This window comes from Triturus cristatus, chromosome 4_1, assembly GCF_964204655.1.
Source record: "Triturus cristatus chromosome 4_1, aTriCri1.1, whole genome shotgun sequence".
Classification (NCBI taxonomy): Eukaryota; Metazoa; Chordata; class Amphibia; order Caudata; family Salamandridae; genus Triturus; species Triturus cristatus.
The window spans coordinates 359,579,957-359,607,921 of NC_140585.1; positions in this window are offsets into that span (position 1 = coordinate 359,579,957).

The following is a 27,965-nucleotide window of genomic DNA, read 5'->3' on the forward strand; positions in this document are numbered from 1 at the left end:
TCAGTCATATGCAAAATCATTAAAAGATTCACAACGAAAAAGATTTACGGAAGGCAATTCTGGCGTCACACGGGTATTAAGACAAGATGAAAAGTTAAGAGTTGAGGCCACTGAGTTACGTAACCAACGAGTTGGTGAGGATTCTGATAGGTATATACAGAGAGGAGGGGTGGTCCCAAGCAAGAGAGCAACACGGATAGAAGCGGAGGAGTAAGTGAAACACCATGAGCGAGTGAAAGTAGTCACACGTAAAAAACGTTAAAAAATTAGACCGTCACCAAACCAGGAGATCGAATAGTTACCTGGAAAAGCTAATGTAACTGGAAGCTTTTCGTAATTGTAAACATTACAGGGGACAATCTAAAGAGAGTGAAACCTGTGTCTTAAAAATAGTCAAAATGAAATGTGGGGCTATTTGAGTCATAAAACAAACTTGAGAGAGCTTACCGAGAGTTCTATCAGCCCTAGCGAACACTAGAAAACAGTCGATGACTGTGTTTACAGACACGAGGATACGGCGTTGTGGTGGAGAAGACAAGAGCCTGCGGGTAATGGATACGGGGAGTTAAACACAACGCTGTGTGCACTAAACGGGAAAATTAAATGCTTTTAAGAGAGTCAACCAAGGTACCTGGGGGTTTCTGTCGGTGTCTGCAAAGGTGGTCCGTAGGTTCGTGGAGCAGCGAGTAGTCCCGCACGTGGATTCCGGTGAAATACGGGTGCACGAGTGGGAATCACAGTATGAGAAAGTGAAGAAGGGCTTATAACGCGCGGGACCAGAAGCGGCCATATTGGATTGGGAAGTGTGTTCAGTTAGACAGAGAACGGATCGGAAAGTGAAAGGGTCCAGTGTTAAAAAAGCGTAAAAGGACAAGATGTGGAAACAGAGTGAAAAAACGCACCTGTGGTTTAAAATATCGACATAAGAAGTGCATGCACAAATTTTGAGAAAAATAAACGGAATCCTACCTATTTACAATCTAATAAGAAATAATATTCCCTAAATTAACATCCTACCTATTTACAATATGAATCGACGAGAGGTACTAACAATATCTCTGACAGTAAGAGCATTTCTATTGGCATCCTGCCTATTTACAATCTGGATGGAAATGGAGATTCTAACAATGTATCTAACGAATGACACCATCGCACATGTAAAGTGTAGTAAATACATGGGTGAATGCAAATATCTTTATAAATAAGTCAAGAGGTGATGTTAACACCATCGCACAGTTAGGACATATCACGTTATACTCGGAGACTTGTCAACATCACCTCTTTACTTATCAATAAAGATATTTGTATTCACCCATGTATTTACTACACTTTACATGTGCGATGGTGTCATTCGTTAGATACATTGTTAGAATCTCCATTTCCATCCAGATTGTAAATAGGCAGGATGCCAATAGAAATGCTCTTACTGTCAGAGATATTGTTAGTACCTCTCGTCGATTCATATTGTAAATAGGTAGGATGTTAATTTAGGGAATATTATTTCTTATTAGATTGTAAATAGGTAGGATTCCGTTTATTTTTCTCAAAATTTGTGCATGCACTTCTTATGTCGATATTTTAAACCACAGGTGCGTTTTTTCACTCTGTTTCCACATCTTGTCCTTTTACGCTTTTTTAACACTGGACCCTTTCACTTTCCGATCCGTTCTCTGTCTAACTGAACACACTTCCCAATCCAATATGGCCGCTTCTGGTCCCGCGCGTTATAAGCCCTTCTTCACTTTCTCATACTGTGATTCCCACTCGTGCACCCGTATTTCACCGGAATCCACGTGCGGGACTACTCGCTGCTCCACGAACCTACGGACCACCTTTGCAGACACCGACAGAAACCCCCAGGTACCTTGGTTGACTCTCTTAAAAGCATTTAATTTTCCCGTTTAGTGCACACAGCGTTGTGTTTAACTCCCCGTATCCATTACCCGCAGGCTCTTGTCTTCTCCACCACAACGCCGTATCCTCGTGTCTGTAAACACAGTCATCGACTGTTTTCTAGTGTTCGCTAGGGCTGATAGAACTCTCGGTAAGCTCTCTCAAGTTTGTTTTATGACTCAAATGGCCCCACATTTCATTTTGACTATTTTTAAGACACAGGTTTCACTCTCTTTAGATTGTCCCCTGTAATGTTTACAATTCCGGATAGCTTCCAGTTACATTAGCTTTTCCAGGTAACTATTCGATCTCCTGGTTTGGTGACGGTCTAATTTTTTAACGTTTTTTACGTGTGACTACTTTCACTCGCTCATGGTGTTTCACTTACTCCTCCGCTTCTATCCGTGTTGCTCTCTTGCTTGGGACCACCCCTCCTCTCTGTATATAGCTATCAGAATCCTCACCAACTCGTTGGTTACGTAACTCAGTGGCCTCAACTCTTAACTTTTCATCTTGTCTTAATACCCGTGTGACGCCAGAATTGCCTTCCGTAAATCTTTTTCGTTGTGAATCTTTTAATGATTTTGCATATGACTGATTGATGTTTCACTTCCAGATACCCCTGAAGAAGGGCGAACATTGCGCCCGAAATGCATTGGGAAGATTAAGCTATATTATATGTACTATAGGATTTTGTAAACATGATTTTTTGGTTTGCTTTGATCTTGGTAGAAGTGTGAATAAAATAACACTTTGACAAGAAGAAATGACGATTTGCTATTTCCATTTATAAATGATTATTGATGGTTTGATGATGACCACAATTTACTGCTTTGCTAAATAGATCAATGATGCTTAACTTGTTCTTTACTCAGCTTTGAGTTTCAAGAGTAGTGCAGTCCCTGTCTAGTGCATCTCGCTCTATTCTCTTACGCTATTTTGAATTTTGGTGGCGGGTGGAACCACCTCAGGGTCAGCACACCAAGCTTAATTTAAGTTGTTGAACAATGTCTTAAATCTGGTATTATTTCAAATATTTGAGTGCACGCCAGCTGTTTGTCTCTCTCCCACATTTAGTGCATTAACTTCCACCTCCAACAGCTAACTGTAGCACCACACTCAACATGTCATTTGAGGACATTCTCAACCTCACCGCCAACAAGGCGGACACCAAGGCATACACTGACACTGAAGCACAAGAAATATACGGACTTATCCGGGAGGCTCGCACATTTGACGCCACACAGGGCTCAACCATGCAACAATTACGACAATTGGAATACTTGATGCGTCGCGAAATCAATCAGCGACTGCATGCCACGACTCTAGTACAGTACCACAAAGCCAGCAGGATTCCGAGAGGGCTGAGACTTCCACTAAGGCCCATGATGTTTAAGATGAATAAGAAATTCATGGAAAAGTGGTATTCAATACTCAATAAATGCTCATTAGACTTAATTTTATTGATTGTGGAAGAACTTTCTAAAGTCTTGGCTGATCTTGAAACAGACATTTCTGAATTACAAGACTCTTTAAAAAAACACAGGACTGGAGAAGACTGGTCACACTCCCTTGAAATGATTAACAATAAGCTGGATGGTTACGCCAAGGAAATTCATGAACGCAAAGTCTGCAAGTTTAGGCGGGATACTATTGACTATAAACTCGATGAAGTTTATTCCTGGGCGGAAGTCTACGCCCAGAAACGTACATTTGCCAAATCAGGAGACGCTTCATCTGAGGAAAGCGTAGTTTCGGTAAGTGATACCCGCTTAACCAGACCTCCAGTACCTTCTGCAAGTGAGTCAGGGACTTCAGCAGTTCCATCAACCTCTAGTACTAAGGTTTCGTTTTTAGAAACAAGCCCAGCATCCAACAGTCCACCGACGAATCAATCTTCCCTCGACTCAATTCCACCAAAACCCGCAGAGGTAGCGGAAAGCACAAAAACACAAAGTACAGGCAGGAGACAGAAAAAACATTAGTCGTGAACATCTCTTCCTCCAGCTTGTCAGATTCCCAAATCGCTTTTCTTAATAAGGGAACATCCTTTGTTCCCACTTATCACACCACTCCATTTCAATCGGAGGTTGAATTCTACAAATTTATGAGAAAACTAAGATTGCGATACTTCTTTTCCACCCAAATGGTCTCCGCCCCGATAACTAGTGAGATGGAATACAAGGAGTTTAAACCTAAGAGCACCTTTGTATCCCCTGTTTCGCATAAAGTGTTAGATACTTTTGAATCACTGGTTAAACATGATTTATCACATCTCAGTATACCCTCGAAAAAACATCAGAATCTGACACCACAGGATAAAACAGCATTGAAAAGCTTGAGGAACAACTCCTCCCTCACATTCCAAGCGGCTAATAAAGGTGGCGCATTGGTCATAATGGACACAAGTTTTTATGAATCCGCAATCAATGAAATGCTGTCTGATGAGTCCACTTACGTTCCATTACAATCGGACCCTACAGTTGAATTTCAGGAGATCTTGACCACCATTCTTAAACATGCTAAAGATATGGAGTGGATTAATACCAAAACATACGATTTCCTGTACAACAAACATCCGCGTAGACCAGTCATCTACGCACTCCCTAAGATACACAAACGTCTGATCAATCCACCGTTTCGACCAATAGTATCAGGGTGTGATTCCATCCACGACCCCATTGGTCGATACTTGGATTACTTCTTGCAACCATTTGTTCAGGCTGGTTCAACATATGTACAAGACACCACACACTTTCTGAAAATACTAAATAACCTCAATCTTCAGAGTTTTGATGATATATGGTTACTTACAGTTGATGTCGTTGCCTTATACACCTCGATCCCACACTCTGAGGGCATTGAAGCTATTGAATGGGCACTTCTCCAAATGGACACTATTCATGCCAACAAAATTTTTCTTTTGGAACTTTTACACTTTTGTTTATTTCACAGTTACTTTAAATGGAAAAATAAATTTTTCCTCCAAACTCACGGAACATCTATGGGTTTTGCGGGAGCTCCCAGCTACGCAAACATCTATATGATGAAATTTGAACAGGAGAACATCCTCAATGATAGTGAATGGACAGACAACCTCGTCATATATCGTAGATACATTGACGATATTTTCATTATGTGGCAAGGCAACAGACAGGTATTGGAATCAAAACTTGCAGCTCTAAATGATTTCAATCCTAGAATCCAGTTCACACACACACTGGACAAACATTCAATTTCGTACCTTGATGTACACATAGAACTATCATCCAACCATTTGGTTACCTCCTTGTTCAAAAAACCCACAGACCGCAACAATACACTACTTTATGACAGTTTTCATCCGCAATCTCTGAAAAGACATCTTCCTTATTCTCAATTTTTGAGAATTAAACGCATCACCTCTGATGACGCACAATTTCACACCACCCTTGAAGAGACTAAAACTCAGTTCTTGGCACGTGGTTACCCCAGAAAACTCATTGAATCTTCAGTTCAACGCCTGAATCAGGTGTCTCGACTAACACTCCTTGAGAAACGTTTCAAACCCACTCAAACGAGGGAAGTTTACGTTTCTAAGTTCTCGATCCTCTCTCCTGCCATCAAAAGAACGATCCTCACCAGATGGGATATATTGCAGACTGAACCAGACTTTGGGAATCTGTTCACAAATCCACCGCTTTTTGCATACAAACGCTCTAACAACCTGAAGGAACTTCTCAAAAAACGAGAACCTATCACCGATGTGGCACCTAAAGGGATGACTAGATGTTACAATTGCTCACATTGTAATAATGTTATTACAGGTGTGTCTCTGGCTCACCCCTGGTCGGGTAAGCCAGTCAAATTTAATTTCACTGCCAATTGTAACACCTCAAATGTCATATACATTATTCGATGCCCTTGTGGCCTATATTATGTAGGCAAAACTGAGAGATCTTTACGTACTCGCATTACGGAGCACAAAAGCCGTATTCGCACTAGATCCACATCTTCACCATTGGCTAGTCATTGGTGCGATCCACATCACACGATTGCTCAACTCAAATTCAGTGTGATCGAAGTCATTAAATGTTGTAATGATCGTGACATGAGCAAGTTCATTGTTCAAAGGGAGTCCTTCTGGATTCGGTATCTTAATACCTTGAGTCCCAAGGGTCTCAATGATAAAATTGAATTCGCATGCTTCCTGTAAGCACCTCCGTTTGCACTTTCAAAGAAAAAAAAGGGGGGGACACAGTAGTCCCTACTTTGCATTAGAGCACTAATATATTTTTATTTTGCTTCATTATGGAGTTTGGTATGTTCCATCACTGTTTCACCCCACTTTCCCCTCATATATTCGTGGGCTCTGTGCCACACACAGTATATTCCACCTTTTTTGTCTGTAAACATTTACACGCATATCTGTAACAGTTAGGACATATCACGTTATACTCGGAGACTTGTCAACATCACCTCTTTACTTATCAATAAAGATATTTGTATTCACCCATGTATTTACTACACTTTACATGTGCGATGGTGTTAACATCACCTCTTGACTTATTTATAAAGATATTTGTATTCACCCATGTATTTACTACACTTTACATGTGCGATGGTGTCATTCGTTAGATACATTGTTAGAATCTCCATTTCCATCCAGATTGTAAATAGGCAGGATGCCAATAGAAATGCTCTTACTGTCAGAGATATTGTTAGTACCTCTCGTCGATTCATATTGTAAATAGGTAGGATGTTAATTTAGGGAATATTATTTCTTATTAGATTGTAAATAGGTAGGATTCCGTTTATTTTTCTCAAAATTTGTGCATGCACTTCTTATGTCGATATTTTAAACCACAGGTGCGTTTTTTCACTCTGTTTCCACATCTTGTCCTTTTACGCTTTTTTAACACTGGACCCTTTCACTTTCCGATCCGTTCTCTGTCTAACTGAACACACTTCCCAATCCAATATGGCCGCTTCTGGTCCCGCGCGTTATAAGCCCTTCTTCACTTTCTCATACTGTGATTCCCACTCGTGCCCCCGTATTTCACCGGAATCCACGTGCGGGACTACTCGCTGCTCCACGAACCTACGGACCACCTTTGCAGACACCGACAGAAACCCCCAGGTACCTTGGTTGACTCTCTTAAAAGCATTTAATTTTCCCGTTTAGTGCACACAGCGTTGTGTTTAACTCCCCGTATCCATTACCCGCAGGCTCTTGTCTTCTCCACCACAACGCCGCATCCTCGTGTCTGTAAACACAGTCATCGACTGTTTTCTAGTGTTCGCTAGGGCTGTTAGAACTCTCGGTAAGCTCTCTCAAGTTTGTTTTATGACTCAAATAGCCCCACATTTCATTTTGACTATTTTTAAGACACAGGTTTCACTCTCTTTAGATTGTCCCCTGTAATGTTTACAATTCCGGATAGCTTCCAGTTACATTAGCTTTTCCAGGTAACTATTCGATCTCCTGGTTTGGTGACGGTCTAATTTTTTAACGTTTTTTACGTGTGACTACTTTCACTCGCTCATGGTGTTTCACTTACTCCTCCGCTTCTATCTGTGTTGCTCTCTTGCTTGGGACCACCCCTCCTCTCTATATATACCTATCAGAATCCTCACCAACTCGTTGGTTACGTAACTCAGTGGCCTCAACTCTTAACTTTTCATCTTGTCTTAATACCCGTGTGACGCCAGAATTGCCTTCCGTAAATCTTTTTCGTTGTGAATCTTTTAATGATTTTGCATATGACTGATTGATGTTTCACTTCCAGATACCCCTGAAGAAGGGCGAACATTGCGCCCGAAATGCATTGGGAAGATTAAGCTATATTATATGTACTATAGGATTTTGTAAACATGATTTTTTGGTTTGCTTTGATCTTGGTAGAAGTGTGAATAAAATAACGCTTTGACAAGAAGAAATGACGATTTGCTATTTCCATTTATAAATGATTATTGATGGTTTGATGATGACCACAATTTACTGCTTTGCTAAATAGATCAATGATGCTTAACTTGTTCTTTACTCAGCTTTGAGTTTCAAGAGTAGTGCAGTCCCTGTCTAGTGCATCTCGCTCTAGTCTCTTACGCTATTTTGAATTTTGGTGGCGGGTGGAACCACCTCAGGGTCAGCACACCAAGCTTAATTTAAGTTGTTGAACAATGTCTTAAATCTGGTATTATTTCAAATATTTGAGTGCACGCCAGCTGTTTGTCTCTCTCCCACATTTAGTGCATTAACTTCCACCTCCAACAGCTAACTGTAGCACCACACTCAACATGTCATTTGAGGACATTCTCAACCTCACCGCCAACAAGGCGGACACCAAGGCATACACTGACACTGAAGCACAAGAAATATACGGACTTATCCGGGAGGCTCGCACATTTGACGCCACACAGGGCTCAACCATGCAACAATTACGACAATTGGAATACTTGATGCGTCGCGAAATCAATCAGCGACTGCATGCCACGACTCTAGTACAGTACCACAAAGCCAGCAGGATTCCGAGAGGGCTGAGACTTCCACTAAGGCCCATGATGTTTAAGATGAATAAGAAATTCATGGAAAATTGGTATTCAATACTCAATAAATGCTCATTAGACTTAATTTTATTGATTGTGGAAGAACTTTCTAAAGTCTTGGCTGATCTTGAAACAGAAATTTCTGAATTACAAGACTCTTTAAAAAAACACATGACTGGAGAAGACTGGTCACACTCCCTTGAAATGATTAACAATAAGCTGGATGGTTACGCCAAGGAAATTCACGAACGCAAAGTCCGCAAGTTTAGGCGGGATACTATTGACTATAAACTCGATGAAGTTTATTCCTGGGCGGAAGTCTACGCCCAGAAACGTACATTTGCCAAATCAGGAGACGCTTCATCTGAGGAAAGCGTAGTTTCGGTAAGTGATACCCGCTTAACCAGACCTCCAGTACCTTCTGCAAGTGAGTCAGGGACTTCAGCAGTTCCATCAACCTCTAGTACTAAGGTTTCTTTTTTAGAAACAAGCCCAGCAGCCAACAGTCCACCGACGAATCAATCTTCCCTCGACTCAATTCCACCAAAACCCGCAGAGGTAGCGGAAAGCACAAAAACACAAAGTACAGGCAGGAGACAGAAAAAACATTAGTCGTGAACATCTCTTCCTCCAGCTTGTCAGATTCCCAAATCGCTTTTCTTAATAAGGGAACATCCTTTGTTCCCACTTATCACACCACTCCATTTCAATCGGAGGTTGAATTCTACAAATTTATGAGAAAACTAAGATTGCGATACTTCTTTTCCACCCAAATGGTCTCCGCCCCGACAACTAGTGAGATGGAATACAAGGAGTTTAAACCTAAGAGCACCTTTGTATCCCCTGTTTCGCATAAAGTGTTAGATACTTTTGAATCACTGGTTAAACATGATTTATCACATCTCAGTATACCCTCGAAAAAACATCAGAATCTGACACCACAGGATAAAACAGCATTGAAAAGCTTGAGGAACAACTCCTCCCTCACATTCCAAGCGGCTGATAAAGGTGGCGCATTGGTCATAATGGACACAAGTTTTTATGAATCCGCAATCAATGAAATGCTGTCTGATGAGTCCACTTACGTTCCATTACAATCGGACCCTAAAGTTGAATTTCAGGAGATCTTGACCACCATTCTTAAACATGCTAAAGATATGGAGTGGATTAATACCAAAACATACGATTTCCTGTACAACAAACATCCGCGTAGACCAGTCATCTACGCACTCCCTAAGATACACAAACGTCTGATCAATCCACCGTTTCGACCAATAGTATCAGGGTGTGATTCCATCCACGACCCCATTGGTCGATACTTGGATTACTTCTTGCAACCATTTGTTCAGGCTGGTTCAACATATGTACAAGACACCACACACTTTCTGAAAATACTAAATAACCTCAATCTTCAGAGTTTTGATGATATATGGTTACTTACAGTTAATGTCGTTGCCTTATACACCTCGATCCCACACTCTGAGGGCATTGAAGCTATTGAATGGGCACTTCTCCAAATGGACACTATTCATGCCAACAAAATTTTTCTTTTGGAACTTTTACACTTTTGTTTATTTCACAGTTACTTTAAATGGAAAAATAAATTTTTCCTCCAAACTCACGGAACATCTATGGGTTTTGCGGGAGCTCCCAGCTATGCAAACATCTATATGATGAAATTTGAACAGGAGAACATCCTCAATGATAGTGAATGGACAGACAACCTCGTCATATATCGTAGATACATTGACGATATTTTCATTATGTGGCAAGGCAACAGGCAGGTATTGGAATCAAAACTTGCAGCTCTAAATGATTTAAATCCTAGAATCCAGTTCACACACACACTGGACAAACATTCAATTTCGTACCTTGATGTACACATAGAACTATCATCCAACCATTTGGTTACCTCCTTGTTCAAAAAACCCACAGACCGCAACAATATGCTACTTTATGACAGTTTTCATCCGCAATCTCTGAAAAGACATCTTCCTTATTCTCAATTTTTGAGAATTAAACGCATCACCTCTGATGACGCACAATTTCACACCACCCTTGAAGAGACTAAAACTCAGTTCTTGGCACGTGGTTACCCCAGAAAACTCATTGAATCTTCAGTTCAACGCCTGAATCAGGTGTCTCGACTAACACTCCTTGAGAAACGTTTCAAACCCACTCAAACGAGGGAAGTTTACGTTTCTAAGTTCTCGACCCTCTCTCCTGCCATCAAAAGAACGATCCTCACCAGATGGGATATATTGCAGACTGAACCAGACTTTGGGAATCTGTTCACAAATCCACCGCTTTTTGCATACAAACGCTCTAACAACCTGAAGGAACTTCTCAAAAAACGAGAACCTATCACCGATGTGACACCTAAAGGGATGACTAGATGTTACAATTGCTCACATTGTAATAATGTTATTACAGGTGTGTCTCTGGCTCACCCCTGGTCGGGTAAGCCAGTCAAATTTAATTTCACTGCCAATTGTAACACCTCAAATGTCATATACATTATTCGATGCCCTTGTGGCCTATATTATGTAGGCAAAACTGAGAGATCTTTACGTACTCGCATTACGGAGCACAAAAGCCGTATTCGCACTAGATCCACATCTTCACCATTGGCTAGTCATTGGTGCGATTCACATCACACGATTGCTCAACTCAAATTCAGTGTGATCGAAGTCATTAAATGTTGTAATGATCGTGACATGAGCAAGTTCATTGTTCAAAGGGAGTCCTTCTGGATTCGGTATCTTAATACCTTGAGTCCCAAGGGTCTCAATGATAAAATTGAATTCGCATGCTTCCTGTAAGCACCTCCGTTTGCACTTTCAAAGAAAAAAAAGGGGGGGACACAGTAGTCCCTACTTTGCATTAGAGCACTAATATATTTTTATTTTGCTTCATTATGGAGTTTGGTATGTTCCATCACTGTTTCACCCCACTTTCCCCTCATATATTCGTGGGCTCTGTGCCACACACAGTATATTCCACCTTTTTTGTCTGTAAACATTTACACGCATATCTGTAACAGTTAGGACATATCACGTTAAACTCGGAGACTTGTCAACATCACCTCTTTACTTATCAATAAAGATATTTGTATTCACCCATGTATTTACTACACTTTACATGTGCGATGGTGTTAACATCACCTCTTGACTTATTTATAAAGATATTTGTATTCACCCATGTATTTACTACACTTTACATGTGCGATGGTGTCATTCGTTAGATACATTGTTAGAATCTCCATTTCCATCCAGATTGTAAATAGGCAGGATGCCAATAGAAATGCTCTTACTGTCAGAGATATTGTTAGTACCTCTCGTCGATTCATATTGTAAATAGGTAGGATGTTAATTTAGGGAATATTATTTCTTATTAGATTGTAAATAGGTAGGATTCCGTTTATTTTTCTCAAAATTTGTGCATGCACTTCTTATGTCGATATTTTAAACCACAGGTGCGTTTTTTCACTCTGTTTCCACATCTTGTCCTTTTACGCTTTTTTAACACTGGACCCTTTCACTTTCCGATCCGTTCTCTGTCTAACTGAACACACTTCCCAATCCAATATGGCCGCTTCTGGTCCCCCGCGTTATAAGCCCTTCTTCACTTTCTCATACTGTGATTCCCACTCGTGCACCCGTATTTCACCGGAATCCACGTGCGGGACTACTCGCTGCTCCACGAACCTACGGACCACCTTTGCAGACACCGACAGAAACCCCCAGGTACCTTGGTTGACTCTCTTAAAAGCATTTAATTTTCCCGTTTAGTGCACACAGCGTTGTGTTTAACTCCCCGTATCCATTACCCGCAGGCTCTTGTCTTCTCCACCACAACGCCGTATCCTCGTGTCTGTAAACACAGTCATCGACTGTTTTCTAGTGTTCGCTAGGGCTGAGAGAACTCTCGGTAAGCTCTCTCAAGTTTGTTTTATGACTCAAATAGCCCCACATTTCATTTTGACTATTTTTAAGACACAGGTTTCACTCTCTTTAGATTGTCCCCTGTAATGTTTACAATTCCGGATAGCTTCCAGTTACATTAGCTTTTCCAGGTAACTATTCGATCTCCTGGTTTGGTGACGGTCTAATTTTTTAACGTTTTTTACGTGTGACTACTTTCACTCGCTCATGGTGTTTCACTTACTCCTCCGCTTCTATCCGTGTTGCTCTCTTGCTTGGGACCACCCCTCCTCTCTGTATATAGCTATCAGAATCCTCACCAACTCGTTGGTTACGTAACTCAGTGGCCTCAACTCTTAACTTTTCATCTTGTCTTAATACCCGTGTGACGCCAGAATTGCCTTCCGTAAATCTTTTTCGTTGTGAATCTTTTAATGATTTTGCATATGACTGATTGATGTTTCACTTCCAGATACCCCTGAAGAAGGGCGAACATTGCGCCCGAAATGCATTGGGAAGATTAAGCTATATTATATGTACTATAGGATTTTGTAAACATGATTTTTTGGTTTGCTTTGATCTTGGTAGAAGTGTGAATAAAATAACACTTTGACAAGAAGAAATGACGATTTGCTATTTCCATTTATAAATGATTATTGATGGTTTGATGATGACCACAATTTACTGCTTTGCTAAATAGATCAATGATGCTTAACTTGTTCTTTACTCAGCTTTGAGTTTCAAGAGTAGTGCAGTCCCTGTCTAGTGCATCTCGCTCTAGTCTCTTACGCTATTTTGAATTTTGGTGGCGGGTGGAACCACATCAGGGTCAGCACACCAAGCTTAATTTAAGTTGTTGAACAATGTCTTAAATCTGGTATTATTTCAAATATTTGAGTGCACGCCAGCTGTTTGTCTCTCTCCCACATTTAGTGCATTAACTTCCACCTCCAACAGCTAACTGTAGCACCACACTCAACATGTCATTTGAGGACATTCTCAACCTCACCGCCAACAAGGCGGACACCAAGGCATACACTGACACTGAAGCACAAGAAATATACAGACTTATCCGGGAGGCTCGCACATTTGACGCCACACAGGGCTCAACCATGCAACAATTACGACAATTGGAATACTTGATGCGTCGCGAAATCAATCAGCGACTGCATGCCACGACTCTAGTACAGTACCACAAAGCCAGCAGGATTCCGAGAGGGCTGAGACTTCCACTAAGGCCCATGATGTTTAAGATGAATAAGAAATTCATGGAAAGTGGTATTCAATACTCAATAAATGCTCATTAGACTTAATTTTATTGATTGTGGAAGAACTTTCTAAAGTCTTGGCTGATCTTGAAACAGAAATTTCTGAATTACAAGACTCTTTAAAAAAACACATGACTGGAGAAGACTGGTCACACTCCCTTGAAATGATTAACAATAAGCTGGATGGTTACGCCAAGGAAATTCACGAACGCAAAGTCCGCAAGTTTAGGTGGGATACTATTGACTATAAACTCGATGAAGTTTATTCCTGGGCGGAAGTCTACGCCCAGAAACGTACATTTGCCAAATCAGGAGACGCTTCATCTGAGGAAAGCGTAGTTTCGGTAAGTGATACCCGCTTAACCAGACCTCCAGTACCTTCTGCAAGTGAGTCAGGGACTTCAGCAGTTCCATCAACCTCTAGTACTAAGGTTTCTTTTTTAGAAACAAGCCCATCAGCCAACAGTCCACCGACGAATCAATCTTCCCTCGACTCAATTCCACCAAAACCCGCAGAGGTAGCGGAAAGCACAAAAACACAAAGTACAGGCAGGAGACAGAAAAAACATTAGTCGTGAACATCTCTTCCTCCAGCTTGTCAGATTCCCAAATCGCTTTTCTTAATAAGGGAACATCCTTTGTTCCCACTTATCACACCACTCCATTTCAATCGGAGGTTGAATTCTACAAATTTATGAGAAAACTAAGATTGCGATACTTCTTTTCCACCCAAATGGTCTCCGCCCCGATAACTAGTGAGATGGAATACAAGGAGTTTAAACCTAAGAGCACCTTTGTATCCCCTGTTTCGCATAAAGTGTTAGATACTTTTGAATCACTGGTTAAACATGATTTATCACATCTCAGTATACCCTCGAAAAAACATCAGAATCTGACACCACAGGATAAAACAGCATTGAAAAGCTTGAGGAACAACTCCTCCCTCACATTCCAAGCGGCTGATAAAGGTGGCGCATTGGTCATAATGGACACAAGTTTTTATGAATCCGCAATCAATGAAATGCTGTCTGATGAGTCCACTTACGTTCCATTACAATCGAACCCTACAGTTGAATTTCAGGAGATCTTGACCACCATTCTTAAACATGCTAAAGATATGGAGTGGATTAATACCAAAACATACGATTTCCTGTACAACAAACATCCGCGTAGACCAGTCATCTACGAACTCCCTAAGATACACAAACGTCTGATCAATCCACCGTTTCGACCAATAGTATCAGGGTGTGATTCCATCCACGACCCCATTGGTCGATACTTGGATTACTTCTTGCAACCATTTGTTCAGGCTGGTTCAACATATGTACAAGACACCACACACTTTCTGAAAATACTAAATAACCTCAATCTTCAGAGTTTTGATGATATATGGTTACTTACAGTTGATGTCGTTGCCTTATACACCTCGATCCCACACTCTGAGGGCATTGAAGCTATTGAATGGGCACTTCTCCAAATGGACACTATTCATGCCAACAAAATTTTTCTTTTGGAACTTTTACACTTTTGTTTATTTCACAGTTACTTTAAATGGAAAAATAAATTTTTCCTCCAAACTCACGGAACATCTATGGGTTTTGCGGCAGCTCCCAGCTACGCAAACATCTATATGATGAAATTTGAACAGGAGAACATCCTCAATGATAGTGAATGGACAGACAACCTCGTCATATATCGTAGATACGTTGACGATATTTTCATTATGTGGCAAGGCAACAGACAGGTATTGGAATCAAAACTTGCAGCTCTAAATGATTTCAATCCTAGAATCCAGCTCACACACACACTGGACAAACATTCAATTTCGTACCTTGATGTACACATAGAACTATCATCCAACCATTTGGTTACCTCCTTGTTCAAAAAACCCACAGACCGCAACAATACGCTACTTTATGACAGTTTTCATCCGCAATCTCTGAAAAGACATCTTCCTTATTCTCAATTTTTGAGAATTAAACGCATTACCTCTGATGACGCACAATTTCACACCACCCTTGAAGAGACTAAAACTCAGTTCTTGGCACGTGGTTACCCCAGAAAACTCATTGAATCTTCAGTTCAACGCCTGAATCAGGTGTCTCGACTAACACTCCTTGAGAAACGTTTCAAACCCACTCAAACGAGGGAAGTTTACGTTTCTAAGTTCTCGACCCTCTCTCCTGCCATCAAAAGAACGATCCTCACCAGATGGGATATATTGCAGACTGAACCAGACTTTGGGAATCTGTTCACAAATCCAGCGCTTTTTGCATACAAACGCTCTAACAACCTGAAGGAACTTCTCAAAAAATGAGAACCTATCACCGATGTGGCACCTAAAGGGATGGCTAGATGTTACAATTGCTCACATTGTAATAATGTTATTACAGGTGTGTCTCTGGCTCACCCCTGGTCGGGTAAGCCAGTCAAATTTAATTTCACTGCCAATTGTAACACCTCAAATGTCATATACATTATTCGATGCCCTTGTGGCCTATATTATGTAGGCAAAACTGAGAGATCTTTACGTACTCGCATTACGGAGCACAAAAGCCGTATTCGCACTAGATCCACATCTTCACCATTGGCTAGTCATTGGTGCGATTCACATCACACGATTGCTCAACTCAAATTCAGTGTGATCGAAGTCATTAAATGTTGTAATGATCGTGACATGAGCAAGTTCATTGTTCAAAGGGAGTCCTTCTGGATTCGGTATCTTAATACCTTGAGTCCCAAGGGTCTCAATGATAAAATTGAATTCGCATGCTTCCTGTAAGCACCTCCGTTTGCACTTTCAAAGAAAAAAAAGGGGGGGACACAGTAGTCCCTACTTTGCATTAGAGCACTAATATATTTTTATTTTGCTTCATTATGGAGTTTGGTATGTTCCATCACTGTTTCACCCCACTTTCCCCTCATATATTCGTGGGCTCTGTGCCACACACAGTATATTCCACCTTTTTTGTCTGTAAACATTTACACGCATATCTGTAACAGTTAGGACATATCACGTTATACTCGGAGACTTGTCAACATCACCTCTTTACTTATCAATAAAGATATTTGTATTCACCCATGTATTTACTACACTTTACATGTGCGATGGTGTTAACATCACCTCTTGACTTATTTATAAAGATATTTGTATTCACCCATGTATTTACTACACTTTACATGTGCGATGGTGTCATTCGTTAGATACATTGTTAGAATCTCCATTTCCATCCAGATTGTAAATAGGCAGGATGCCAATAGAAATGCTCTTACTGTCAGAGATATTGTTAGTACCTCTCGTCGATTCATATTGTAAATAGGTAGGATGTTAATTTAGGGAATATTATTTCTTATTAGATTGTAAATAGGTAGGATTCCGTTTATTTTTCTCAAAATTTGTGCATGCACTTCTTATGTCGATATTTTAAACCACAGGTGCGTTTTTTCACTCTGTTTCCACATCTTGTCCTTTTACGCTTTTTTAACACTGGACCCTTTCACTTTCCGATCCGTTCTCTGTCTAACTGAACACACTTCCCAATCCAATATGGCCGCTTCTGGTCCCGCGCGTTATAAGCCCTTCTTCACTTTCTCATACTGTGATTCCCACTCGTGCACCCGTATTTCACCGGAATCCACGTGCGGGACTACTCGCTGCTCCACGAACCTACGGACCACCTTTGCAGACACCGACAGAAACCCACAGGTACCTTGGTTGACTCTCTTAAAAGCATTTAATTTTCCCGTTTAGTGCACACAGCGTTGTGTTTAACTCCCCGTATCCATTACCCGCAGGCTCTTGTCTTCTCCACCACAACGCCGTATCCTCGTGTCTGTAAACACAGTCATCGACTGTTTTCTAGTGTTCGCTAGGGCTGAGAGAACTCTCGGTAAGCTCTCTCAAGTTTGTTTTATGACTCAAATAGCCCCACATTTCATTTTGACTATTTTTAAGACACAGGTTTCACTCTCTTTAGATTGTCCCCTGTAATGTTTACAATTCCGGATAGCTTCCAGTTACATTAGCTTTTCCAGGTAACTATTCGATCTCCTGGTTTGGTGACGGTCTAATTTTTTAACGTTTTTTACGTGTGACTACTTTCACTCGCTCATGGTGTTTCACTTACTCCTCCGCTTCTATCCGTGTTGCTCTCTTGCTTGGGACCACCCCTCCTCTCTATATATACCTATCGGAATCCTCACCAACTCGTTGGTTACGTAACTCAGTGGCCTCAACTCTTAACTTTTCATCTTGTCTTAATACCCGTGTGACGCCAGAATTGCCTTCCGTAAATCTTTTTCGTTGTGAATCTTTTAATGATTTTGCATATGACTGATTGATGTTTCACTTCCAGATACCCCTGAAGAAGGGCGAACATTGCGCCCGAAATGCATTGGGAAGATTAAGCTATATTATATGTACTATAGGATTTTGTAAACATGATTTTTTGGTTTGCTTTGATCTTGGTAGAAGTGTGAATAAAATAACACTTTGACAAGAAGAAATGACGATTTGCTATTTCCATTTATAAATGATTATTGATGGTTTGATGATGACCACAATTTACTGCTTTGCTAAATAGATCAATGATGCTTAACTTGTTCTTTACTCAGCTTTGAGTTTCAAGAGTAGTGCAGTCCCTGTCTAGTGCATCTCGCTCTAGTCTCTTACGCTATTTTGAATTTTGGTGGCGGGTGGAACCACCTCAGGGTCAGCACACCAAGCTTAATTTAAGTTGTTGAACAATGTCTTAAATCTGGTATTATTTCAAATATTTGAGTGCACGCCAGCTGTTTGTCTCTCTCCCACATTTAGTGCATTAACTTCCACCTCCAACAGCTAACTGTAGCACCACACTCAACATGTCATTTGAGGACATTCTCAACCTCACCGCCAACAAGGCGGACACCAAGGCATACACTGACACTGAAGCACAAGAAATATACGGACTTATCCGGGAGGCTCAAACATTTGACGCCACACAGGGCTCAACCATGCAACAATTACGACAATTGGAATACTTGATGCGTCGCGAAATCAATCAGCGACTGCATGCCACGACTCTAGTACAGTACCACAAAGCCAGCAGGATTCCGAGAGGGCTGAGACTTCCACTAAGGCCCATGATGTTTAAGATGAATAAGAAATTCATGGAAAATTGGTATTCAATACTCAATAAATGCTCATTAGACTTAATTTTATTGATTGTGGAAGAACTTTCTAAAGTCTTGGCTGATCTTGAAACAGAAATTTCTGAATTACAAGACTCTTTAAAAAAACACATGACTGGAGAAGACTGGTCACACTCCCTTGAAATGATTAACAATAAGCTGGATGGTTACGCCAAGGAAATTCACGAACGCAAAGTCCGCAAGTTTAGGCGGGATACTATTGACTATAAACTCGATGAAGTTTATTCCTGGGCGGAAGTCTACGCCCAGAAACGTACATTTGCCAAATCAGGAGACGCTTCATCTGAGGAAACCGTAGTTTCGGTAAGTGATACCCGCTTAACCAGACCTCCAGTACCTTCTGCAAGTGAGTCAGGGACTTCAGCAGTTCCATCAACCTCTAGTACTAAGGTTTCTTTTTTAGAAACAAGCCCAGCAGCCAACAGTCCACCGACGAATCAATCTTCCCTCGACTCAATTCCACCAAAACCCGCAGAGGTAGCGGAAAGCACAAAAACACAAAATACAGGCAGGAGACAGAAAAAACATTAGTCGTGAACATCTCTTCCTCCAGCTTGTCAGATTCCCAAATCGCTTTTCTTAATAAGGGAACATCCTTTGTTCCCACTTATCACACCACTCCATTTCAATCGGAGGTTGAATTCTACAAATTTATGAGAAAACTAAGATTGCAATACTTCTTTTCCACCCAAATGGTCTCCGCCCCGATAACTAGTGAGATGGAATACAAGGAGTTTAAACCTAAGAGCACCTTTGTATCCCCTGTTTCGCATAAAGTGTTAGATACTTTTGAATCACTGGTTAAACATGATTTATCACATCTCAGTATACCCTCGAAAAAACATCAGAATCTGACACCACAGGATAAAACAGCATTGAAAAGCTTGAGGAACAACTCCTCCCTCGCATTCCAAGCGGCTGATAAAGGTGGCGCATTGGTCATAATGGACACAAGTTTTTATGAATCCGCAATCAATGAAATGCTGTCTGATGAGTCCACTTACGTTCCATTACAATCGGACCCTACAGTTGAATTTCAGGAGATCTTGACCACCATTCTTAAACATGCTAAAGATATGGAGTGGATTAATACCAAAACATACGATTTCCTGTACAACAAACATCCGCGTAGACCAGTCATCTACGCACTCCCTAAGATACACAAACGTCTGATCAATCCACCGTTTCGACCAATAGTATCAGGGTGTGATTCCATCCACGACCCCATTGGTCGATACTTGGATTACTTCTTGCAACCATTTGTTCAGGCTGGTTCAACATATGTACAAGACACCACACACTTTCTGAAAATACTAAATAACCTCAATCTTCAGAGTTTTGATGATATATGGTTACTTACAGTTGATGTCGTTGCCTTATACACCTCGATCCCACACTCTGAGGGCATTGAAGCTATTGAATGGGCACTTCTCCAAATGGACACTATTCATGCCAACAAAATTTTTCTTTTGGAACTTTTACACTTTTGTTTATTTCACAGTTACTTTAAATGGAAAAATAAATTTTTCCTCCAAACTCACGGAACATCTATGGGTTTTGCGGGAGCTCCCAGCTACGCAAACATCTATATGATGAAATTTGAACAGGAGAACATCCTCAATGATAGTGAATGGACAGACAACCTCGTCATATATCGTAGATACATTGACGATATTTTCATTATGTGGCAAGGCAACAGACAGGTATGGGAATCAAAACTTGCAGCTCTAAATGATTTCAATCCTAGAATCCAGCTCACACACACACTGGACAAACATTCAATTTCGTACCTTGATGTACACATAGAACTATCATCCAACCATTTGGTTACCTCCTTGTTCAAAAAACCCACAGACCGCAACAATACGCTACTTTATGACAGTTTTCATCCGCAATCTCTGAAAAGACATCTTCCTTATTCTCAATTTTTGAGAATTAAACGCATTACCTCTGATGACGCACAATTTCACACCACCCTTGAAGAGACTAAAACTCAGTTCTTGGCACGTGGTTACCCCAGAAAACTCATTGAATCTTCAGTTCAACGCCTGAATCAGGTGTCTCGACTAACACTCCTTGAGAAACGTTTCAAACCCACTCAAACGAGGGAAGTTTACGTTTCTAAGTTCTCGACCCTCTCTCCCGCCATCAAAAGAACGATCCTCACCAGATGGGATATATTGCAGACTGAACCAGACTTTGGGAATCTGTTCACAAATCCACCGCTTTTTGCATACACACGCTCTAACAACCTGAAGGAACTTCTCAAAAAATGAGAACCTATCACCGATGTGGCACCTAAAGGGATGGCTAGATGTTACAATTGCTCACATTGTAATAATGTTATTACAGGTGTGTCTCTGGCTCACCCCTGGTCGGGTAAGCCAGTCAAATTTAATTTCACTGCCAATTGTAACACCTCAAATGTCATATACATTATTCGATGCCCTTGTGGCCTATATTATGTAGGCAAAACTGAGAGATCTTTACGTACTCGCATTACGGAGCACAAAAGCCGTATTCGCACTAGATCCACATCTTCACCATTGGCTAGTCATTGGTGCGATTCACATCACACGATTGCTCAACTCAAATTCAGTGTGATCGAAGTCATTAAATGTTGTAATGATCGTGACATGAGCAAGTTCATTGTTCAAAGGGAGTCCTTCTGGATTCGGTATCTTAATACCTTGAGTCCCAAGGGTCTCAATGATAAAATTGAATTCGCATGCTTCCTGTAAGCACCTCCGTTTGCACTTTCAAAGAAAAAAAAGGGGGGGACACAGTAGTCCCTACTTTGCATTAGAGCACTAATATATTTTTATTTTGCTTCATTATGGAGTTTGGTATGTTCCATCACTGTTTCACCCCACTTTCCCCTCATATATTCGTGGGCTCTGTGCCACACACAGTATATTCCACCTTTTTTGTCTGTAAACATTTACACGCATATCTGTAACAGTTAGGACATATCACGTTATACTCGGAGACTTGTCAACATCACCTCTTTACTTATCAATAAAGATATTTGTATTCACCCATGTATTTACTACACTTTACATGTGCGATGGTGTTAACATCACCTCTTGACTTATTTATAAAGATATTTGTATTCACCCATGTATTTACTACACTTTACATGTGCGATGGTGTCATTCGTTAGATACATTGTTAGAATCTCCATTTCCATCCAGATTGTAAATAGGCAGGATGCCAATAGAAATGCTCTTACTGTCAGAGATATTGTTAGTACCTCTCGTCGATTCATATTGTAAATAGGTAGGATGTTAATTTAGGGAATATTATTTCTTATTAGATTGTAAATAGGTAGGATTCCGTTTATTTTTCTCAAAATTTGTGCATGCACTTCTTATGTCGATATTTTAAACCACAGGTGCGTTTTTTCACTCTGTTTCCACATCTTGTCCTTTTACGCTTTTTTAACACTGGACCCTTTCACTTTCCGATCCGTTCTCTGTCTAACTGAACACACTTCCCAATCCAATATGGCCGCTTCTGGTCCCGCGCGTTATAAGCCCTTCTTCACTTTCTCATACTGTGATTCCCACTCGTGCACCCGTATTTCACCGGAATCCACGTGCGGGACTACTCGCTGCTCCACGAACCTACGGACCACCTTTGCAGACACCGACAGAAACCCCCAGGTACCTTGGTTGACTCTCTTAAAAGCATTTAATTTTCCCGTTTAGTGCACACAGCGTTGTGTTTAACTCCCCGTATCCATTACCCGCAGGCTCTTGTCTTCTCCACCACAACGCCATATCCTCGTGTCTGTAAACACAGTCATCGACTGTTTTCTAGTGTTCGCTAGGGCTGATAGAACTCTCGGTAAGCTCTCTCAAGTTTGTTTTATGACTCAAATAGCCCCACATTTCATTTTGACTATTTTTAAGACACAGGTTTCACTCTCTTTAGATTGTCCCCTGTAATGTTTACAATTCCGGATAGCTTCCAGTTACATTAGCTTTTCCAGGTAACTATTCGATCTCCTGGTTTGGTGACGGTCTAATTTTTTAACGTTTTTTACGTGTGACTACTTTCACTCGCTCATGGTGTTTCACTTACTCCTCCGCTTCTATCCGTGTTGCTCTCTTGCTTGGGACCACCCCTCCTCTCTATATATACCTATCAGAATCCTCACCAACTCGTTGGTTACGTAACTCAGTGGCCTCAACTCTTAACTTTTCATCTTGTCTTAATACCCGTGTGACGCCAGAATTGCCTTCCGTAAATCTTTTTCGTTGTGAATCTTTTAATGATTTTGCATATGACTGATTGATGTTTCACTTCCAGATACCCCTGAAGAAGGGCGAACATTGCGCCCGAAATGCATTGGGAAGATTAAGCTATATTATATGTACTATAGGATTTTGTAAACATGATTTTTTGGTTTGCTTTGATCTTGGTAGAAGTGTGAATAAAATAACACTTTGACAAGAAGAAATGACGATTTGCTATTTCCATTTATAAATGATTATTGATGGTTTGATGATGACCACAATTTACTGTTTTGCTAAATAGATCAATGATGCTTAACTTGTTCTTTACTCAGCTTTGAGTTTCAAGAGTAGTGCAGTCCCTGTCTAGTGCATCTCGCTCTAGTCTCTTACGCTATTTTGAATTTTGGTGGCGGGTGGAACCACCTCAGGGTCAGCACACCAAGCTTAATTTAGGTTGTTGAACAATGTCTTAAATCTGGTATTATTTCAAATATTTGAGTGCACGCCAGCTGTTTGTCTCTCTCCCACATTTAGTGCATTAACTTCCACCTCCAACAGCTAACTGTAGCACCACACTCAACATGTCATTTGAGGACATTCTCAACCTCACCGCCAACAAGGCGGACACCAAGGCATACACTGACACTGAAGCACAAGAAATATACGGACTTATCCGGGAGGCTCGCACATTTGACGCCACACAGGGCTCAACCATGCAACAATTACGACAATTGGAATACTTGATGCGTCGCAAAATCAATCAGCGACTGCATGCCACGACTCTAGTACAGTACCACAAAGCCAGCAGGATTCCGAGAGGGCTGAGACTTCCACTAAGGCCCATGATGTTTAAGATGAATAAGAAATTCATGGAAAATTGGTATTCAATACTCAATAAATGCTCATTAGACTTAATTTTATTGATTGTGGAAGAACTTTCTAAAGTCTTGGCTGATCTTGAAACAGAAATTTCTGAATTACAAGACTCTTTAAAAAAACACATGACTGGAGAAGACTGGTCACACTCCCTTGAAATGATTAACAATAAGCTGGATGGTTACGCCAAGGAAATTCACGAACGCAAAGTCCGCAAGTTTAGGCGGGATACTATTGACTATAAACTCGATGAAGTTTATTCCTGGGCGGAAGTCTACGCCCAGAAACGTACATTTGCCAAATCAGGAGACGCTTCATCTGAGGAAAGCGTAGTTTCGGTAAGTGATACCCGCTTAACCAGACCTCCAGTACCTTCTGCAAGTGAGTCAGGGACTTCAGCAGTTCCATCAACCTCTAGTACTAAGGTTTCTTTTTTAGAAACAAGCCCAGCAGCCAACAGTCCACCGACGAATCAATCTTCCCTCGACTCAATTCCACCAAAACCCGCAGAGGTAGCGGAAAGCACAAAAACACAAAGTACAGGCAGGAGACAGAAAAAACATTAGTCGTGAACATCTCTTCCTCCAGCTTGTCAGATTACCAAATCGCTTTTCTTAATAAGGGAACATCCTTTGTTCCCACTTATCACACCACTCCATTTCAATCGGAGGTTGAATTCTACAAATTTATGAGAAAACTAAGATTGCAATACTTCTTTTCCACCCAAATGGTCTCCGCCCCGATAACTAGTGAGATGGAATACAAGGAGTTTAAACCTAAGAGCACCTTTGTATCCCCTGTTTCGCATAAAGTGTTAGATACTTTTGAATCACTGGTTAAACATGATTTATCACATCTCAGTATACCCTCGAAAAAACATCAGAATCTGACACCACAGGATAAAACAGCATTGAAAAGCTTGAGGAACAACTCCTCCCTCGCATTCCAAGCGGCTGATAAAGGTGGCGCATTGGTCATAATGGACACAAGTTTTTATGAATCCGCAATCAATGAAATGCTGTCTGATGAGTCCACTTACGTTCCATTACAATCGGACCCTACAGTTGAATTTCAGGAGATCTTGACCACCATTCTTAAACATGCTAAAGATATGGAGTGGATTAATACCAAAACATACGATTTCCTGTACAACAAACATCCGCGTAGACCAGTCATCTACGCACTCCCTAAGATACACAAACGTCTGATCAATCCACCGTTTCGACCAATAGTATCAGGGTGTGATTCCATCCACGACCCCATTGGTCGATACTTGGATTACTTCTTGCAACCATTTGTTCAGGCTGGTTCAACATATGTACAAGACACCACACACTTTCTGAAAATACTAAATAACCTCAATCTTCAGAGTTTTGATGATATATGGTTACTTACAGTTGATGTCGTTGCCTTATACACCTCGATCCCACACTCTGAGGGCATTGAAGCTATTGAATGGGCACTTCTCCAAATGGACACTATTCATGCCAACAAAATTTTCTTTTGGAACTTTTACACTTTTGTTTATTTCACAGTTACTTTAAATGGAAAAATACATTTTTCCTCCAAACTCACGGAACATCTATGGGTTTTGCGGGAGCTCCCAGCTACGCAAACATCTATATGATGAAATTTGAACAGGAGAACATCCTCAATGATAGTGAATGGACAGACAACCTCGTCATATATCGTAGATACATTGACGATATTTTCATTATGTGGCAAGGCAACAGACAGGTATTGGAATCAAAACTTGCAGCTCTAAATGATTTCAATCCTAGAATCCAGCTCACACACACACTGGACAAACATTCAATTTCGTACCTTGATGTACACATAGAACTATCATCCAACCATTTGGTTACCTCCTTGTTCAAAAAACCCACAGACCGCAACAATACGCTACTTTATGACAGTTTTCATCCGCAATCTCTGAAAAGACATCTTCCTTATTCTCAATTTTTGAGAATTAAACGCATTACCTCTGATGACGCACAATTTCACACCACCCTTGAAGAGACTAAAACTCAGTTCTTGGCACGTGGTTACCCCAGAAAACTCATTGAATCTTCAGTTCAACGCCTGAATCAGGTGTCTCGACTAACACTCCTTGAGAAACGTTTCAAACCCACTCAAACGAGGGAAGTTTACGTTTCTAAGTTCTCGACCCTCTCTCCTGCCATCAAAAGAACGATCCTCACCAGATGGGATATATTGCAGACTGAACCAGACTTTGGGAATCTGTTCACAAATCCACCGCTTTTTGCATACACACGCTCTAACAACCTGAAGGAACTTCTCAAAAAATGAGAACCTATCACCGATGTGGCACCTAAAGGGATGGCTAGATGTTACAATTGCTCACATTGTAATAATGTTATTACAGGTGTGTCTCTGGCTCACCCCTGGTCGGGTAAGCCAGTCAAATTTAATTTCACTGCCAATTGTAACACCTCAAATGTCATATACATTATTCGATGCCCTTGTGGCCTATATTATGTAGGCAAAACTGAGAGATCTTTACGTACTCGCATTACGGAGCACAAAAGCCGTATTCGCACTAGATCCACATCTTCACCATTGGCTAGTCATTGGTGCGATTCACATCACACGATTGCTCAACTCAAATTCAGTGTGATCGAAGTCATTAAATGTTGTAATGATCGTGACATGAGCAAGTTCATTGTTCAAAGGGAGTCCTTCTGGATTCGGTATCTTAATACCTTGAGTCCCAAGGGTCTCAATGATAAAATTGAATTTGCATGCTTCCTGTAAGCACCTCCGTTTGCACTTTCAAAGAAAAAAAAGGGGGGGACACAGTAGTCCCTACTTTGCATTAGAGCACTAATATATTTTTATTTTGCTTCATTATGGAGTTTGGTATGTTCCATCACTGTTTCACCCCACTTTCCCCTCATATATTCGTGGGCTCTGTGCCACACACAGTATATTCCACCTTTTTTGTCTGTAAACATTTACACGCATATCTGTAACAGTTAGGACATATCACGTTATACTCGGAGACTTGTCAACATCACCTCTTGACTTATTTATAAAGATATTTGTATTCACCCATGTATTTACTACACTTTACATGTGCGATGGTGTCATTCGTTAGATACATTGTTAGAATCTCCATTTCCATCCAGATTGTAAATAGGCAGGATGCCAATAGAAATGCTCTTACTGTCAGAGATATTGTTAGTACCTCTCGTCGATTCATATTGTAAATAGGTAGGATGTTAATTTAGGGAATATTATTTCTTATTAGATTGTAAATAGGTAGGATTCCGTTTATTTTTCTCAAAATTTGTGCATGCACTTCTTATGTCGATATTTTAAACCACAGGTGCGTTTTTTCACTCTGTTTCCACATCTTGTCCTTTTACGCTTTTTTAACACTGGACCCTTTCACTTTCCGATCCGTTCTCTGTCTAACTGAACACACTTCCCAATCCAATATGGCCGCTTCTGGTCCCGCGCGTTATAAGCCCTTCTTCACTTTCTCATACTGTGATTCCCACTCGTGCACCCGTATTTCACCGGAATCCACGTGCGGGACTACTCGTTGCTCCACGAACCTACGGACCACCTTTGCAGACACCGACAGAAACCCCCAGGTACCTTGGTTGACTCTCTTAAAAGCATTTAATTTTCCCGTTTAGTGCACACAGCGTTGTGTTTAACTCCCCGTATCCATTACCCGCAGGCTCTTGTCTTCTTCACCACAACGCCGTATCCTCGTGTCTGTAAACACAGTCATCGACTGTTTTCTAGTGTTCGCTAGGGCTGATAGAACTCTCGGTAAGCTCTCTCAAGTTTGTTTTATGACTCAAATAGCCCCACATTTCATTTTGACTATTTTTAAGACACAGGTTTCACTCTCTTTAGATTGTCCCCTGTAATGTTTACAAGTCCGGATAGCTTCCAGTTACATTAGCTTTTCCAGGTAACTATTCGATCTCCTGGTTTGGTGACGGTCTAATTTTTTAACGTTTTTTACGTGTGACTACTTTCACTCGCTCATGGTGTTTCACTTACTCCTC